The sequence below is a fragment of the Salvia miltiorrhiza genome, chromosome 1, assembly GCF_028751815.1.
Source record: "Salvia miltiorrhiza cultivar Shanhuang (shh) chromosome 1, IMPLAD_Smil_shh, whole genome shotgun sequence".
NCBI lineage: Eukaryota > Viridiplantae > Streptophyta > Magnoliopsida > Lamiales > Lamiaceae > Salvia > Salvia miltiorrhiza.
In genome coordinates, this window is record NC_080387.1 from 570,108 (window position 1) to 585,936 (window position 15,829).

Here is a 15,829-nt window from a genome sequence, read left to right on the forward strand (position 1 = left end):
ATGTATTTATGCAGACAATTAAATCCTCTCATATCTTATTAAATCAATTCATATCTTATCAAATTCTTTTCCACTCTCTTTAGTTTCCATTTTCTTTTGTTTTATGCTGTCAAATTCCACTTAGCAAATCAGCCGAATCTCTCTTTTGTTTCCACTTTCTTTTGCTTCCATTTTCTTTTGTTTTATGCTGTCAAATTCCACTTAACAACAGCCAAGCTCTCCCTCACTTATTTCACCAAAATATTTTCGCAAGGCCCCTTCACCAAATTTCTCAACCTGCAGCAAGCTTCTTTCTACAGCAATAATAATCTAAGTTCTTTTCCTTCTTGATTGAGCAGTAACAACTCCCTAGCAAAGCAAAGAGCTTCAAAGGTTCAATTTTTTTTAAACCATACACTGCATATCTCTCTCAAATTCTTTACTCTGCTGAGCTTTTCATCTAAATTATTCATAGCATACAACTCCAGTAAAACCAACACATTGACAAGCATATATGTATGTACATTATATATATATACATCAGAACATGAATATTGTTAAAAGAAAAGTAGAAGAAGATATTTGTTGTTTTTGAAAAATGGAGTCTTGAGCCTTGTCGTGTAGAAACGGGTTGCTATCAGCCGGAGTTAGGGAGAGATCTGTGAACAGGGGACTGGGTTGGCAACGGCGGCTTCTGCTGCTATCGGCCGGAGGAAGAAGGGGAGAGAGATTGAGGGAGGAGAGTGACCACAGGCGGCGCTCCTCGTCGGGAACGAGGGAGTGTCGGCGATGGTGGCTTGGCTGCTGCCGCCGGACTGATTCAGGGAGAGAGAGGGAGTCGGAGGCGGCAGTGGCTTCTCGCTGCTATCGCCGGAGTTCCAGAGGGAGGATCGGTCGAGAGAGTGAGATATGTGATTGTGTGCGTCTGTGTGTGAGAGGCGAGAGATGGGGGAGAGGGGAGTCAGGGGACGGCGGAGGCGGCGCTGCTACCGCCGCCGGAAAAGAAGAGAGGGGGGGGAGAGGGTGCAGCTGCGTTTGTGTTTGTGTGTGTGCGTTGTGAGGCAGAAAGAGAGAAACGAGAATTGAGGGAGGGAGGCGGATTATGTGAAGAGGAAGGGAGAAATAGTCTAGGGCTTGGTTGGGGAGTGGGCTTGAGCGTTGGGCCGGGTTTTAATTAGTGTTGGGCTGGGTTTTAATTAGTTATGGGCCGATTTTTATGAGTATTTGGGCCGAGATTTTTAATTAAATGGGCTGAGTTATTTCTTAATTTTGGGCTCCTATTTTGGGCCGAGTTAAATCATTTGGGCCGATTTTAATAAATGTTTGGGCTTGTTTTTATTTTTTAATTGGGCCATGTCTATTTATTTAGTTGGGCCTTTATTTTATTTAAGGATTTTGGGGTGCAGTTGTAATTCAAAAGAGTTGGGCCCGGTTTATTTATAATAAACTTGGGCTAATTTTATAAAAATGGGAGGGTGTCTTTGATTTAATTATTTTAAATGGGCTACCCAATATTTATTAATTAGTCTTATAATAAAGTTTGATTAATTATTTTAAAGATAATTAGCATAATAATATTATTATTATGAAGTGCATATTTTAAGTAATTACTTATATGCTAAGCATGTCATGAAATTGCATTATATTTTGCAATAAAAGTATTTATGATTTAATTGGTTTTTATTATAATTCCAATTATTTAAGAAAAACCAAGTAAGGATATTGTTGGTGTCCTTAACTCAAAGATTTTAGTTTTCAATTATTTATTTACTAAATTTTGAAAACCCGGCCAAGTGAATTATAGAATATTAAGCACTACACCATGACTTAAGATTAGCTTCACGAGACCTATTAAGAATAGAATTTCTTGTAGGCTTTGTGACCAGGGAGATTAGCGCTGTTTTCCCAAGACAGGTTTATATGTGATTATGATCTTCAGGCTTTGCCTATCCAGGTGGGCATTACTTTCCAAATGTACAAAGTATGATTGAGTTATTAAGCTCTAAATGTTTCAATGAAATGCAAATTGTTTATTTAATGTAATGAAAACTGTTTATCCAATAAAATGTTTATGTGCACTCTGCTCTGTTTAAGGCTCGCGTAGTTAATCAATTGAGGTTCTCTTATGACCTAATACGTTGTTTGAGAATTGTGTACACTTGTTAGTTGACTCGGTGGGTTGATCTCCATCGGGCTCTAACCAGAGGCGTTATAAGGGTGCTCGGCTGGATGTGTTCCGGAGCATGAGAAATATCAGGCCTGCCTGGGTAGCGTCCCGAGGTCAAAGTAAACTTGTCTGGGTTACGCCCTCAGTTCAAGTAAGCAGGAGACAGAGATCCGTCGGTGGCTAAAAGGTCCGGGATCACAGCGAGTAACAGAAAGGGAGTGTGACATGTGCGCACAAATGAAAGAAAATGTTTTAACATGCTTAGAAGTACTTCTTTCAATTTAAAACCTTCTAAGTCATGTCAAGTATGATTGGATAAACTGTCTTTATTAAAATATAAGATGTTTCAGAAAATGCATGCCCACTAAGTACATTAGTACTTAGCCCAAAAATACTTTCAAATGTTTTCAGGTTGGCTGGCCGGTGCTGACGGGACGGAGCTGAGGCTAGCGATAAATTCCTATGTTAGACTTCCGCTGTAGCAATTACTCATATCAGTCTTTTGTTTTCCCAACTTAAGATCTTCATGTTAAATTTCAAATGATATACCTGACCGAGCTTAGACTCTTCACTACTTAATTTATGCAAATGAATGTCGGTTGTCAGAAGCATGAAACAAAACTTGTGATCCAAAGGGGCATAGCCCGACTTTCTATCCTATTTCGGGTTTTTACAAGGTTGTTCCTTGTTTATTTCTATGAATTAGTTGCACCTCGATTATATTTATTCATTCAAGAATTGGGGTGTGACAACCCACACATAACAACTCTAAAATTTTCAGCAGCTCTCAACTCTTTCCTAAGCGTTATGATAACTACACATGTAAGTTTGAGGTTTTGAACTTGGCAATTCTCCATTTCTTTCATGTTTCATCATCTGTTCTTTTAAACATGATATATATTTCAGTGAATCTCTTCCACTAAAGACAAGAGAAGCAAGACTTGAATATTAAACCAAGAGAAAAACCAGCAAGCACAGATCATTTCACAAGGTTTCATCTCTCAACCAAGCTAAGACAGAGAAACATTCTCATAAATTCACCCCATCATTTACAGAAATACATACATTATACATATATATATATATATATATATATATATAATGGCAGATCATAAAGTTCATATTTTTTTTAAACGAACTATTGCGATTTCAACCAAAAACAAACTTGGTGTGATGTGTGTGTGCGTGAGTCTTGGGGTGGACGGCGGCGACCAGCTGCTGGTCGTGGCAGCCGGAGTTCAGTGAGGGAGAACGGCGAGGCGGCTTACCGCTGCTGCAGTCGCCGGAAGGTCGAGAGAGAGAGACCGAGGGAGGCAGCGGCGTTCCGTCGTTGCCAAGGAGGAGAGAGAACAGGGGGGTACAGAGGGAGATGAGGTGGGTGGTCCTTCGTTGGTGGCCGAGCCGCGGCGGCGGAGAGAGGCTGGGATGGCAGCCGGCGATGGAGAAGATGTACAGCAACAGCAGCGCCGGCTCTGGGATGGTGGCAGGCGGTCCGACCAACCGCTGCTCTCTGTCTCGGGGCAGCGAGGGCGGCCACGCTGTCGGCTGAAGAAGGAGAAGGTGATGGTGGTGTCGGGTAGGAACAGGCGGCGTAGCTGCGGCGGCGGGAGTGACAGGAGACGAGGGAGAAGTTCCGGGCGGCGCTCGTCGCCGGGCAAGATGGAGCAGTCGAGGGCAAGATGGAGCAGTTGAGGGAGAGGAGAGTCAAGGGTGGCGGCGTATTCGGCGGTGGCTGCCGTTGTCCGCCGGAGGAGATTCGGGGGAGAGAAGGGGCGGGTTTGGCGTGAAGAGGGAGAGAAGAGAGAGGCAAGAGAGGCGTGTGTGTGTGAGCGGCTGAAGGGGGGGGGGAGAAAAGGGGGATAAGTGTGGATTAGGGCTTGGTTAGAGTTTGGGCCGATTTTTAATGGGCTGGGTTTTTGATTTAATTTTCAGTGGGCTTGTGAATTGGGTTGATTTTAATTGAGAGTTGGGCCGATTTTCTTTGCTTGAAATTTCGAATTGGGCTGAGTATTTGGGCCGAGAATTTTATTTATTTTTGTTTCAGCTGGGCTTTTAATTATTAAATCTGTTGGGCCTTTACTAATTTATTTAATTGGGTTGTGCAGTTTCTTTATTTTAAAATGGACTACACTATTTAATTAATTAGACTTATTAAGTTTGATTAATTATTTTAAATTTTTATAATAATATTAAATTATTATTATGTGCATATTTTAAGTAATTACTTATTATATGCTAAGCATGACATGATTTGCATTATATTTTGCAATAAGAATATTTATGATTTAATTGGTTTTATTATAATTCCAATTATTAAAGAAAGATGAGTAAGAATATTGTTGGTGTTCTTAACTCAAGAGAAATGTTTTCAATTATTTATTCATTAAATTTTGAAAACCCGGCTAAGTGAATCATAGAATATTAAGCACTACACCATGACTTAAGATTAGAATTCAAGGAGACCTATTGAGAATAGATTTCTTGTAGGCTTTGAGCATCAGGAGGATTAGCACTGCTATTCCGATTCAGAAATAAAGTTAAACGACAGGCTTTGCCTAGACAGGTGGGCTTATTTTTCAAATGTATGATTTAGCTATTGAGCTTAAATATTCGTGTAATATAAACTGTTTATCCAATAAAATATTTTTGTGCACTCTATCATGTTTAATGCTCGTACAGTTAATCAATTGAGGTTCTCTTATGACCTAACACGTTGTTTGAGAATTGTGTACACTTGTTAGCTGACTCGGTGGGTTGATCTCCATCGGGCACTAACCAGAGGCGTTATAAGGGTGCTCGACGGGATGTGTTCCGGAGCATAGTAATGATAGGCCTGTCTGGATTAATTTCCGAGATTTATTATACTTGGCTGGGTTACGACCTCAGTTCAAGTCAGCGGGAGACAAAGATCCGTCGGTGGCTAGAGGTCCGGGATCATAGCGAGTAACAGAATGGAGTGTGCAAACGCGCGCAAAATAATTAAGTATATATATATATATATATATATATATATGAAAATGTTTTAACATGCATAGAAGTTATTTTCTCTTTAAAACCTTCTATGTCATGTCAGTAAGATTGGATAAACTGTTCTTCAGATTGTGAAATGCTTTAAAAGTTGCAGCCCACTAAGTACATTAGTACTTAGCCCAAAATTACTTTCAAATGTTTTCAGGTTAATGGCTGGTGACGACGGGGCAGAGCTGAGGCTAGAGTTCAACTCCTTATTTTGATTTCCGCTGCAAAACTAGCCAGTATCTGTCTTTTGTTTCTTAACTTAAGACCTATCATGTTGTGATTCTAAACAATATCTTTTGTTGAGCCTAAACTATTGACTCTCAAAGTATTTCAATCAGTGAATGTTGGTTATCTGAAGCATGACACTAAACTTGTGATCCTGAAGTTGTTATGTTTGTTGATTGATTCGTATCACTTGAATACCTGTCTTTCTTCATCCAAAGGGGCTAAGCCCGATTGTTATCCCTTTTATTCAGATTTCACAAGGATTTTCCCTTGTTCATTTAGATGAATAGTCGTACCCCAGTTATAGTTATTGTTTCAAGAATTGGGGTGTGACAGAATGGTATCAGAGCATGAGTTTTCTTTCATGTTTCTGATAACCATAAGTTTTTAAATGTCGAGTCTAGAATAGTACCTCTAGACTTCTAAGAAAGTTGTTGAACCTCAGCTCGCCGTCACACTGCCGCAGGAAAAAGGTACGATTTAAAAGTTTCAAAGTTATTAAATGTTTTAGAGTTTTCAAGAAGTGCGCGCTTCAGTAAATGATGCTATGTGAATTGCTTAACGCTTTCCATATGCTATAAGTTATGAATTGCTAATTGCTTTCATATTGTTATTTTGAGTCTCCGACTCATATAACCAGCTAAGTATCGTGTTTGGGACAACCCGAGCCCTTAACGATAAGATAAGTCAGTATCGTGTTTGGGACAACCCGAGCCCTTAACGATAAGATAAGTCAGTATCGTGTTTGGGACAACCCGAGCCCTTAACGATAAAATGAAGTAAAGTCGTGTTTAGGACTATCGAGCTTTTCACGAATACCAGATGTATGGTCGAGTTAGATTCTTTGAATCTTTCCGGCAATAGAAAAGTTTCATGTGACATTAAATGTCCACATGTTTCAGGTTTCAAAGAGAATGAACGAATAAGAAAGTTATGTTATTGTTTTAGGTTCACTGCCTATACGATCAGAATAATAAGAACTCTTACAACTGTTTGAGTACCACCCAAGAATGTCTTGGGAATGTTAGTCGTGATAGCCCCGCTTGATCGATTTAAGTAAGGACTGGTAAGATAGAAACGTTTAACATAGATATGTTATAACGTAGAAGCAATGAGATAAGATTAAGGATTCACTTGAGTATTCCACCCAGATAGATCAGTTTCCCCATAGAGTTAGCCTTTCATAGGGTTACACTATAGAAGTAATATACCTTAAGTATATCTATGTATGTATATATGTATGCATGCATGCAGAATAAGTCTCACTTTTGTGTTATTTTCGTTCGTAAATCAGAATGGAAGACGCACCAAGAAGACGCGGTAGGGGACGAGGACGTGGTCGTGGTCGTGGACGCGGCAGGGGATTCATCCCTGAAGAGCCAATCCAACAAGTAGCACCAAATCGTACTGCTGAAGAGAAGTTTCGCAAGGAAAAACCTCCAACATTTGACGGGCTGGGCGATCCAACAGACGCCGAAAAGTGGGTTAGGGCCATAGAGCGTATCTTTAACTACATCCGTTGCGATGACGAAGACAAACTAACTTGTGCAACCTACCAACTGGTGGACGAAGCCGACTTCTGGTGGGAATCGGTGAGGCGCACAATGACTGAGGAACAGTGGGAAAATTTCACTTGGGAAGATTTCAAGACTGAATTATATGAGAAATACATACCGGGATGCTATAGACAGAAGAAGCAGAATGAGTTCTGGAATCTGAAGCAGAGGGCTGGGACAGTTACTGAGTACGATAGAGCCTTCAATCAGCTATCAAGATATGCTCCGACGCTGGTGGACACTGATGAGAAGCGTGCAGAAAAATTCAGGAATGGACTGCGCCACGAGATATCAATCTCCCTAGCAAGCCAGGGAGGTCTCACCTACGCACAAACTTTGAGCAGGGCTCTTACCATTGAGTCATTGCTACCAAAGGAAAAAGGGAAAGCTCCGGGACAGTCTGGATTTGTACCACCTCAAGATGGTGGTAAAGGAAAAAGAAAGTGGAACGAAGGAACTGGAGGAAACCCTGGAAATGGAAATGGGAAGAAACCATGGGTTGCTAACCAAAATCAGAATCAGCGTCAGAACCAACAGCCGCAAGCAATGGGACGACCACTTTGCCCAAAGTGTCAGCGACCTCATTCAGGGGAATGCCTGAAAGGAATGAATATATGCTATAGATGTGGGGAAACTGGGCACTATGCTTCAGTATGTCCGAAGAAGAACGGAGGAGCACCTCAACAGCAAAACCCCAGAAATCAACAGCGACAAAATCAGGGTCCTGGAGGACAACGGGGACAGCCACAGAATGCTAGGGCCTATGCCCTTAACAAAAAAACAAGCAGCGGGAAACCAAGGAAACTTGGCAGGTATGATTAATGTTTTTGACGTGCCGATTATAGCTTTGTTTGATACTGGAGCGTCCCACTCTTTCATTTCACATGCTGCTTGTAAGAGATTAGAATTGACTCCACAATTGGCTGAGACAACTTTAGAAGTTAGCACCCCTGGTGGTGGAAGATTGGCTGCTAAGGACATTATCTCGAACTTAGAGCTGAACATAGGTGCTGAAACATTTAAGGCAAATTTGTATGTCATCACTATGATAGAGTTTGACATAATCCTAGGGATGGACTGGCTTACTCAAGTCGGTGCCACGATACTGTGTAGCGAGAGAAAGATCTCTTTCCAATCCGCTGGAAAGGAGAAGGCAAGTTTTCATGGCATAAGAATGGGAGGAAGAGTACCAGTGATTTCGGCGATGAAGGCCACAAAGATAATGAGAACGGGAGAATGTCAGGCTTTTCTGGTCAGTTTGATAGGAGAACATGAAGTAAAGAAAACGATCGAAGAAGTTCCAGTGGTGCGAGAATTCAAAGATGTTTTTCTCGAAGAATTGCCCGGTATGCCACCGAACAGACAACTAGAATTCACGATTGATCTAGAACCCGGGGCAGCACCAGTGTCAAAGGCACCATACAGAATGGCCCCGCCAGAGTTACAAGAATTGAAAGTGCAACTACAAGAACTGTTGGATCTAGGTTTCATACAGCCTAGCGTGTCACCGTGGGGAGCACCAGTCTTATTCGTCAAGAAGAAAGATGGTTCACTAAGGATGTGTATTGATTATAGAGAAATAAACAAGCTCACGATAAAGAATAGATATCCTCTTCCAAGGATAGACGACTTGTTTGATCAGTTGAAAGGAGCCGGTGTGTTCTCCAAGATTGATCTAAGATCTGGTTACCATCAACTCAAGATGAAAAGAGAAGACATTCCAAAGACAGCATTTCGAACGCGTTACGGACATTACGAGTTCACAGTGATGCCCTTTGGATTAACGAATGCCCCAGCCGTTTTCATGGATTTGATGAACCGAGTGTTCCATCAATATCTCGATAGTTTTGTCTTAGTGTTTATTGACGACATTCTCATCTACTCTAAGACTGAAGAACAACACGAGGAGCACTTGCGCATCGTACTCGAAACCCTGCGTAATGAGAAATTGTTTGCTAAATTCAGCAAATGCGAGTTTTGGTTGAGAGAAGTGATGTTTCTCGGTCACATCGTGTCGACTGAAGGAATCAAAGTAGACCCCGCCAAGGTCGAAGCAGTCAAGGAATGGAAGACACCATCAAATGTCAATGAGATCAGGAGTTTCCTCGGTCTAGCAGGTTACTACAGAAGATTCATCGAAGGATTCTCGAAATTGGCTAGGCCAATGACTCAGCTTTTGAAAAAGGGGACTAAATACGTTTGGTCTGAAGCGTGCGAACAAAGTTTTAAGGAGCTGAAGACTAGGCTGACTACTGCACCAGTGTTAGCAATACCAGAAGAGAATGAAGAATTCGTGGTGTATACTGATGCCTCGAAACTAGGATTGGGTTGCGTGTTGATGCAAAATCAGAAAGTGATAGCATACGCGTCTCGTCAATTGAAGCCCCATGAGCTGAAGTACCCTACTCATGATTTAGAACTAGCAGCCGTCGTGCACGCGCTGAAGATTTGGAGACACTACCTCTATGGAGTTAAGTGTGAGATCTTTACAGATCATAAGAGTTTGAAATACTTCTTCGAGCAAAAGGATTTGAACATGAGACAACGAAGATGGCTCGAATTAGTAAAGGATTACGATTGCACCATCAGTTATCATCCAGGAAAAGCGAATGTAGTAGCTGACGCACTGAGTCGAAAGACGAAGGCTAAGCTAGGGTATTTCATCACCCAGCAGAAGGAACTGATCCGTGACTTCGCCTCACTCAGTTTGGAAATTGTTCATCCTCCAGACACAGTATCGGGTTGTGTTGCTGCATTGATAGCTAAACCTGATTTGAGGGAAAGAATTGTGCAAGCACAAAGAGAAGATTGGTTCTTGGAGAAGATGCGTCTAGCTGCAAGAACGAATGAAACGAAAGGATTCACTGAAGCAAAGGATAATGCACTTATGGTTGGTGAAAGATTGTGTGTGCCACACAAAGAAGAATTAAAGAATGAGATTATGAGCGAGGCTCATGATACTCCTTTGAAGAGGTGGCCGAGCCGCGGCGGCGGAGAGAGGCTGGGATGGCAGCCGGCGATGGAGAAGATGTACAGCAACAGCAGCGCCGGCTCTGGGTTGGTGGCAGGCGGTCCGACCAACCGCTGCTCTCTGTCTCGGGGCAGCGAGGGCGGCCACGCTGTCGGCTGAAGAAGGAGAAGGTGATGGTGGTGTCGGGTAGGAACAGGCGGCGTAGCTGCGGCGGCGGGAGTGACAGGAGACGAGGGAGAAGTTCCGGGCGGCGCTCGTCGCCGGGCAAGATGGAGCAGTCGAGGGCAAGATGGAGCAGTTGAGGGAGAGGAGAGTCAAGGGTGGCGGCGTATTCGGCGGTGGCTGCCGTTGTCCGCCGGAGGAGATTCGGGGGAGAGAAGGGGCGGGTTTGGCGTGAAGAGGGAGAGAAGAGAGAGGCAAGAGAGGCGTGTGTGTGTGAGCGGCTGAAGGGGGGGGAAGAAAAGGGGGATAAGTGTGGATTAGGGCTTGGTTAGAGTTTGGGCCGATTTTTAATGGGCTGGGTTTTTGATTTAATTTTCAGTGGGCTTGTGAATTGGGTTGATTTTAATTGAGAGTTGGGCCGATTTTCTTTGCTTGAAATTTCGAATTGGGCTGAGTATTTGGGCCGAGAATTTTATTTATTTTTGTTTCAGCTGGGCTTTTAATTATTAAATCTGTTGGGCCTTTACTAATTTATTTAATTGGGCTGTGCAGTTTCTTTATTTTAAAATGGACTACACTATTTAATTAATTAGACTTATTAAGTTTGATTAATTATTTTAAATTTTTATAATAATATTAAATTATTATTATGTGCATATTTTAAGTAATTACTTATTATATGCTAAGCATGACATGATTTGCATTATATTTTGCAATAAGAATATTTATGATTTAATTGGTTTTATTATAATTCCAATTATTAAAGAAAGATGAGTAAGAATATTGTTGGTGTTCTTAACTCAAGAGAAATGTTTTCAATTATTTATTCATTAAATTTTGAAAACCCGGCTAAGTGAATCATAGAATATTAAGCACTACACCATGACTTAAGATTAGAATTCAAGGAGACCTATTGAGAATAGATTTCTTGTAGGCTTTGAGCATCAGGAGGATTAGCACTGCTATTCCGATTCAGAAATAAAGTTAAACGACAGGCTTTGCCTAGACAGGTGGGCTTATTTTTCAAATGTATGATTTAGCTATTGAGCTTAAATATTCGTGTAATATAAACTGTTTATCCAATAAAATATTTTTGTGCACTCTATCATGTTTAATGCTCGTACAGTTAATCAATTGAGGTTCTCTTATGACCTAACACGTTGTTTGAGAATTGTGTACACTTGTTAGCTGACTCGGTGGGTTGATCTCCATCGGGCACTAACCAGAGGCGTTATAAGGGTGCTCGACGGGATGTGTTCCGGAGCATAGTAATGATAGGCCTGTCTGGATTAATTTCCGAGGTTTATTATACTTGGCTGGGTTACGACCTCAGTTCAAGTCAGCGGGAGACAGAGATCCGTCGGTGGCTAGAGGTCCGGGATCATAGCGAGTAACAGAATGGAGTGTGCAAACGCGCGCAAAATAATTAAGTATATATATATATATATATATATATATATATGAAAATGTTTTAACATGCATAGAAGTTATTTTCTCTTTAAAACCTTCTATGTCATGTCAGTAAGATTGGATAAACTGTTCTTCAGATTGTGAAATGCTTTAAAAGTTGCAGCCCACTAAGTACATTAGTACTTAGCCCAAAATTACTTTCAAATGTTTTCAGGTTAATGGCTGGTGACGACGGGGCAGAGCTGAGGCTAGAGTTCAACTCCTTATTTTGATTTCCGCTGCAAAACTAGCCAGTATCTGTCTTTTGTTTCTTAACTTAAGACCTATCATGTTGTGATTCTAAACAATATCTTTTGTTGAGCCTAAACTATTGACTCTCAAAGTATTTCAATCAGTGAATGTTGGTTATCTGAAGCATGACACTAAACTTGTGATCCTGAAGTTGTTATGTTTGTTGATTGATTCGTATCACTTGAATACCTGTCTTTCTTCATCCAAAGGGGCTAAGCCCGATTGCTATCCCTTTTATTCAGATTTCACAAGGATTTTCCCTTGTTCATTTAGATGAATAGTCCTCTACCGAATTTTTCCCATGGGTTTTTACGGAGAGGTTTTTAACAAGGCATAAACATCTATACACTTATAACATCATATGGAATCTTATGATATTTGTGTAGTGACCCGCTCTTTTATATATTTTAAATCCAGTAATGAGTGTTTATTTTTGTTCATCAGTGAATGAAAACGGTTATTATCCTGATATGAATTCAGCTTATGATCCTGAATTCATATTATTAAAGCAGTCAATGATATTATTTCAGAGTTATAACTGACTTAGCAAAGTCACGTTAATTAATTAAGCGAGATGAGACTATCGATTCTATTATTTATAATTACTTAAGTCGTGGATTATTTCCGGCTTGTGAGGAGAATTAAATCTACGGATTTAATTTAGATTTATTTTACAGTCCATCGATGCTAGCAAGCAAGAAATCAAATATCGTGCGAGTATATATATATACGCTACATTAGTAAGAATTCAAGATTAGTATTTCATTAAGTGCATTACTGTACTACAAGTTATAATTCCCAAGAGGCAAGAGCTTTACTTCAGCCATATCCCACATTACTACACATCAAATGCAACACCATTCCTTGTTTAATACCATCAGCCGACAAGGAATCAATAAAGGAAAATCATTAAAGCAATAAAGGAAAATCATTAAGGTTAGTGGAAAGAAATAAGTGTGCTGACACCATCCTTTGATCCCCACCTCTTCAACCACCAAAAGCCATGCTTTCCTCCCTTTACAGCCACCAACTTCACTCCTTATTATATCATCCACCAAAAATCCTTCTCTCTTTACGCATCAATAGCTTGAGAGAATTGTCTAGCTGCTGCAAAACTTCGAAGAGGTAAGATTGGCTTAGCCTTATCCATTTTTTTTCTTTTCTTAGTTCTCCCTGCATTGTTAAAGAAAAACAAGATATGTGATTTTTTTTCAGCTATCTTCTCATTAAATTCAAACAGAGCAACAGACAGCCAAAAGGATAAAACAATCAAGGTATTACCATCTCAAGTTAGTCTATATGTTTGCATATTTCACACCCCAACATAGCATGCTTAGATCAATCAAAAATTCAGATATAGAATAGCTCAATCAGTTTTTATTCACAAGACAAAGGCATAAATAGCAGTACATCAGACTAGAATTTTTATGCGAGATAAGTACGTTTCAACATTTTAGCTTCTAAACCAAGTACTCAAGATAACAATAACATTTATGAGATTCATAGAGTATTAGATACCACAAGAATTTCTTTTACCCAACAATTGGGAATCGAACTTAGCTTTAGGAAATGAGGCTGACTGCCCTGCTCAGTGAATCGAGGACGCGACGGCAGAACTTTCACCGGCGTCGGAGGGGCGCAAGCACAGACCTCAGCGGTTCTGCTCGCCGGTTACTCAGTCACGACACGGCGGCAAAGGCGCTGCCTTTTTCCTCTTCCTACCAACGAAAGAGAGAGGAGGAATTAGATTTTCAGATTCTTTATTTTGAAAGGAAGAGAAGGGAGATTTGGGGGTTTACCTGTGCGAGGCGGTGCGAGGTTCCTCGCCGGAAGGAGCCGCGGCCGCGCGGCTTATAGTTGTCGTTCGCCGGAGTTCCAGAAAGGAGGCGGTGAAACTTCGAGAGGAGAGAGAGCGAGAGGATCAGTCGAGTGTTGATTGTCGGAGATGGACGTGAGGGAGGAGGTTCAACCGCCGTTCGCTGGAATTACAGAGACGACGACAGCGGTTTCAGGCGAAGAAGCTCGCCTTCATGTTCTGCGATTCCAGAAATCGAGAGAGTGAGAGAGACCGACGCAGGAAGACGAACGAGAATCGGCTGTTCGCCGGAGGTAGCAGCGGGTGCCGCCGGATTTGCAGAGACAGCGGCGCTGAATCGACGAAGCCGGATTTGGTGGGCTGGGGACGAGTTCTCGACGAGAACCAAGGAAAAGATAGAGAGAGATCTGAAATTAAGGAATTGAAGAGAGGAGGAGGTGTCGGACTTTGGCGAGGTAGAAGCTGACTCGCCGGATTGTGGAGCGGCGACGGCGGGCGCCTCGGCTGGAGATGGATCGAGAGAGAGAGAGAACCGAAGGGAGAGAGAGCTCGACTGATCTGGGAGTGAAAGAGAGAGAGGCGAGATTGGATTGTGTGGGAGAGAGAAAAGGGAGGACCGAGAGTTGTGAGAGAAAAGAAATAGAGTGGGCTTGATTTGGGCCTTTTCATTTAATTCTTTGGGCTTGATTAATTTTAATTGTTTGGGCTTTCCTCTAATTTATGTGGGCCGAAATTTTGAGCTTATTTTTAATGAAATTGGGCTTCCAATTTTAATTGCTTGGGCTTTCATATTTAAATTCGAATTGGGCCAGTCTTTTATTTAATTGGCTCTTCTCATTATTTTTATTGAGCATGAATTAATTTAAGGAATTGGGCTTTGTCTTTTAATTCTTTGGGCTGCTGTATCATATCAACTGAGCCGAGTTTTATTTAATTTTAAGCTCAGAATAATTCATTCTATTCTTGGGCTAATTTTAAATTATGGATTAAAATTTTATTTAGTTGGGCCTTACATGATTTATTTAATTGAGCCCAACTATTCATTATTTAATCATTTGGGCCAAGATTTATTTAATTACTAAGCCCAATGAATTATTTCAATTGGACCTTTCATTTTAGCTATCCAGGCCCATTTTCTACTTAATTAATTATTGGGCTACCTTATGTTGAGCCTTTTTATTATTCGAATTCATAACATTTCAAATTCTCATTATTAAGCCCGGTTGATTATGAGTTTATAAAGCGAATAAGCTGAAGTATTTTATTCTTTTCTATCGACTACGAAGAGCGGGATTTATTTAATCGACGGATTAGAACACCCTGAAGAGAACGGATTATTTTAGTTAATTATCCAGAATCATGAGACGAGACTTAGCATTTGTTTAAATCCGATAACCTGGATTAACAATAGAATTTCCCTGATTATTATTTCAGAATATTAGTTCATGCATACCAGATCATGCATAGTTAATTTTGCATTCTCATTATTTGAAGATTTTATTCGAGCAAATATCTTATATATGTACATATATTCTCGTAATAAAGGTCAAGGGCGAGATTGATAATTTGTTGAGGAGCTTTTGTATCACAGAAAATTACTATCAGGTGGGCATTACTTTCATATATATCAAATGAGTTTAAATGTTACGTTCAAGCAAGTTATTTCATGACTAAATTAATTGAAGTTATTTCAAATATTGTCTTGCCATAAAATGTTTTAATTTCAGTATGATATCTATCTGATGTGGCTTTTATCATGTAATCGAATTCGGGTCTTGAGCAGTTGATAGCTATCCTGCCAGGGCTAGTGTACACCAGTGACCGTGAGTCATCTAGCGGGTTGGCCGGTCAAGTGACCGTGAGAGGTGGCCACCTCTCCGGCACAAAGTTCCAGATATGATAGATTACAAGAGAACTTAGACTGCAGTCGAACTTTAAGAATCACAAATGAATTTAGTAAGCTTGGGCCTTTTTAGCGAAAAACTCCCTTGCTGTACTGTTTATGATGGCATGACAATTTACAACTTTACGAAGCATGTTATATTTCATAGTAGGCATATGTGCCCACTGAGTACTTTTGTACTCAGCCCTGCATATATTTCTAAATGTGCAGGTTGAGCAGCTGCCGATGGTGATGAAGTGACGAGCGGGACTCTTTTATCTTATTATGTATTAATGAACTCTAGGGTTACATGTCTTCATACATGTAATCAGAACCTTATTCCGCTGCGTAC

At 40.8% G+C, this 15,829-nt stretch overlaps 2 long non-coding RNA genes across 2 annotated transcripts; one reads left to right on the top strand and one right to left on the bottom strand.

Annotated features, from left to right (window-relative positions):
• The first annotated feature begins 1,850 nt into the window (after positions 1–1,850).
• LOC131007194 (uncharacterized) lies at positions 1,851–2,708 on the top strand. Its single transcript, XR_009095954.1, has 2 exons — positions 1,851–1,933; positions 2,558–2,708. It is a non-coding gene; the product is annotated as an uncharacterized LOC131007194 (long non-coding RNA).
• A 9,808-nt stretch (positions 2,709–12,516) lies between these two features.
• On the bottom strand, positions 12,517–13,636 carry LOC131007197 (uncharacterized). Its single transcript, XR_009095957.1, has 2 exons — positions 13,579–13,636; positions 12,517–13,497 (listed from the first exon to the last, which is right to left on the bottom strand). It is a non-coding gene; the product is annotated as an uncharacterized LOC131007197 (long non-coding RNA).
• Positions 13,637–15,829: the final 2,193 nt, after the last annotated feature.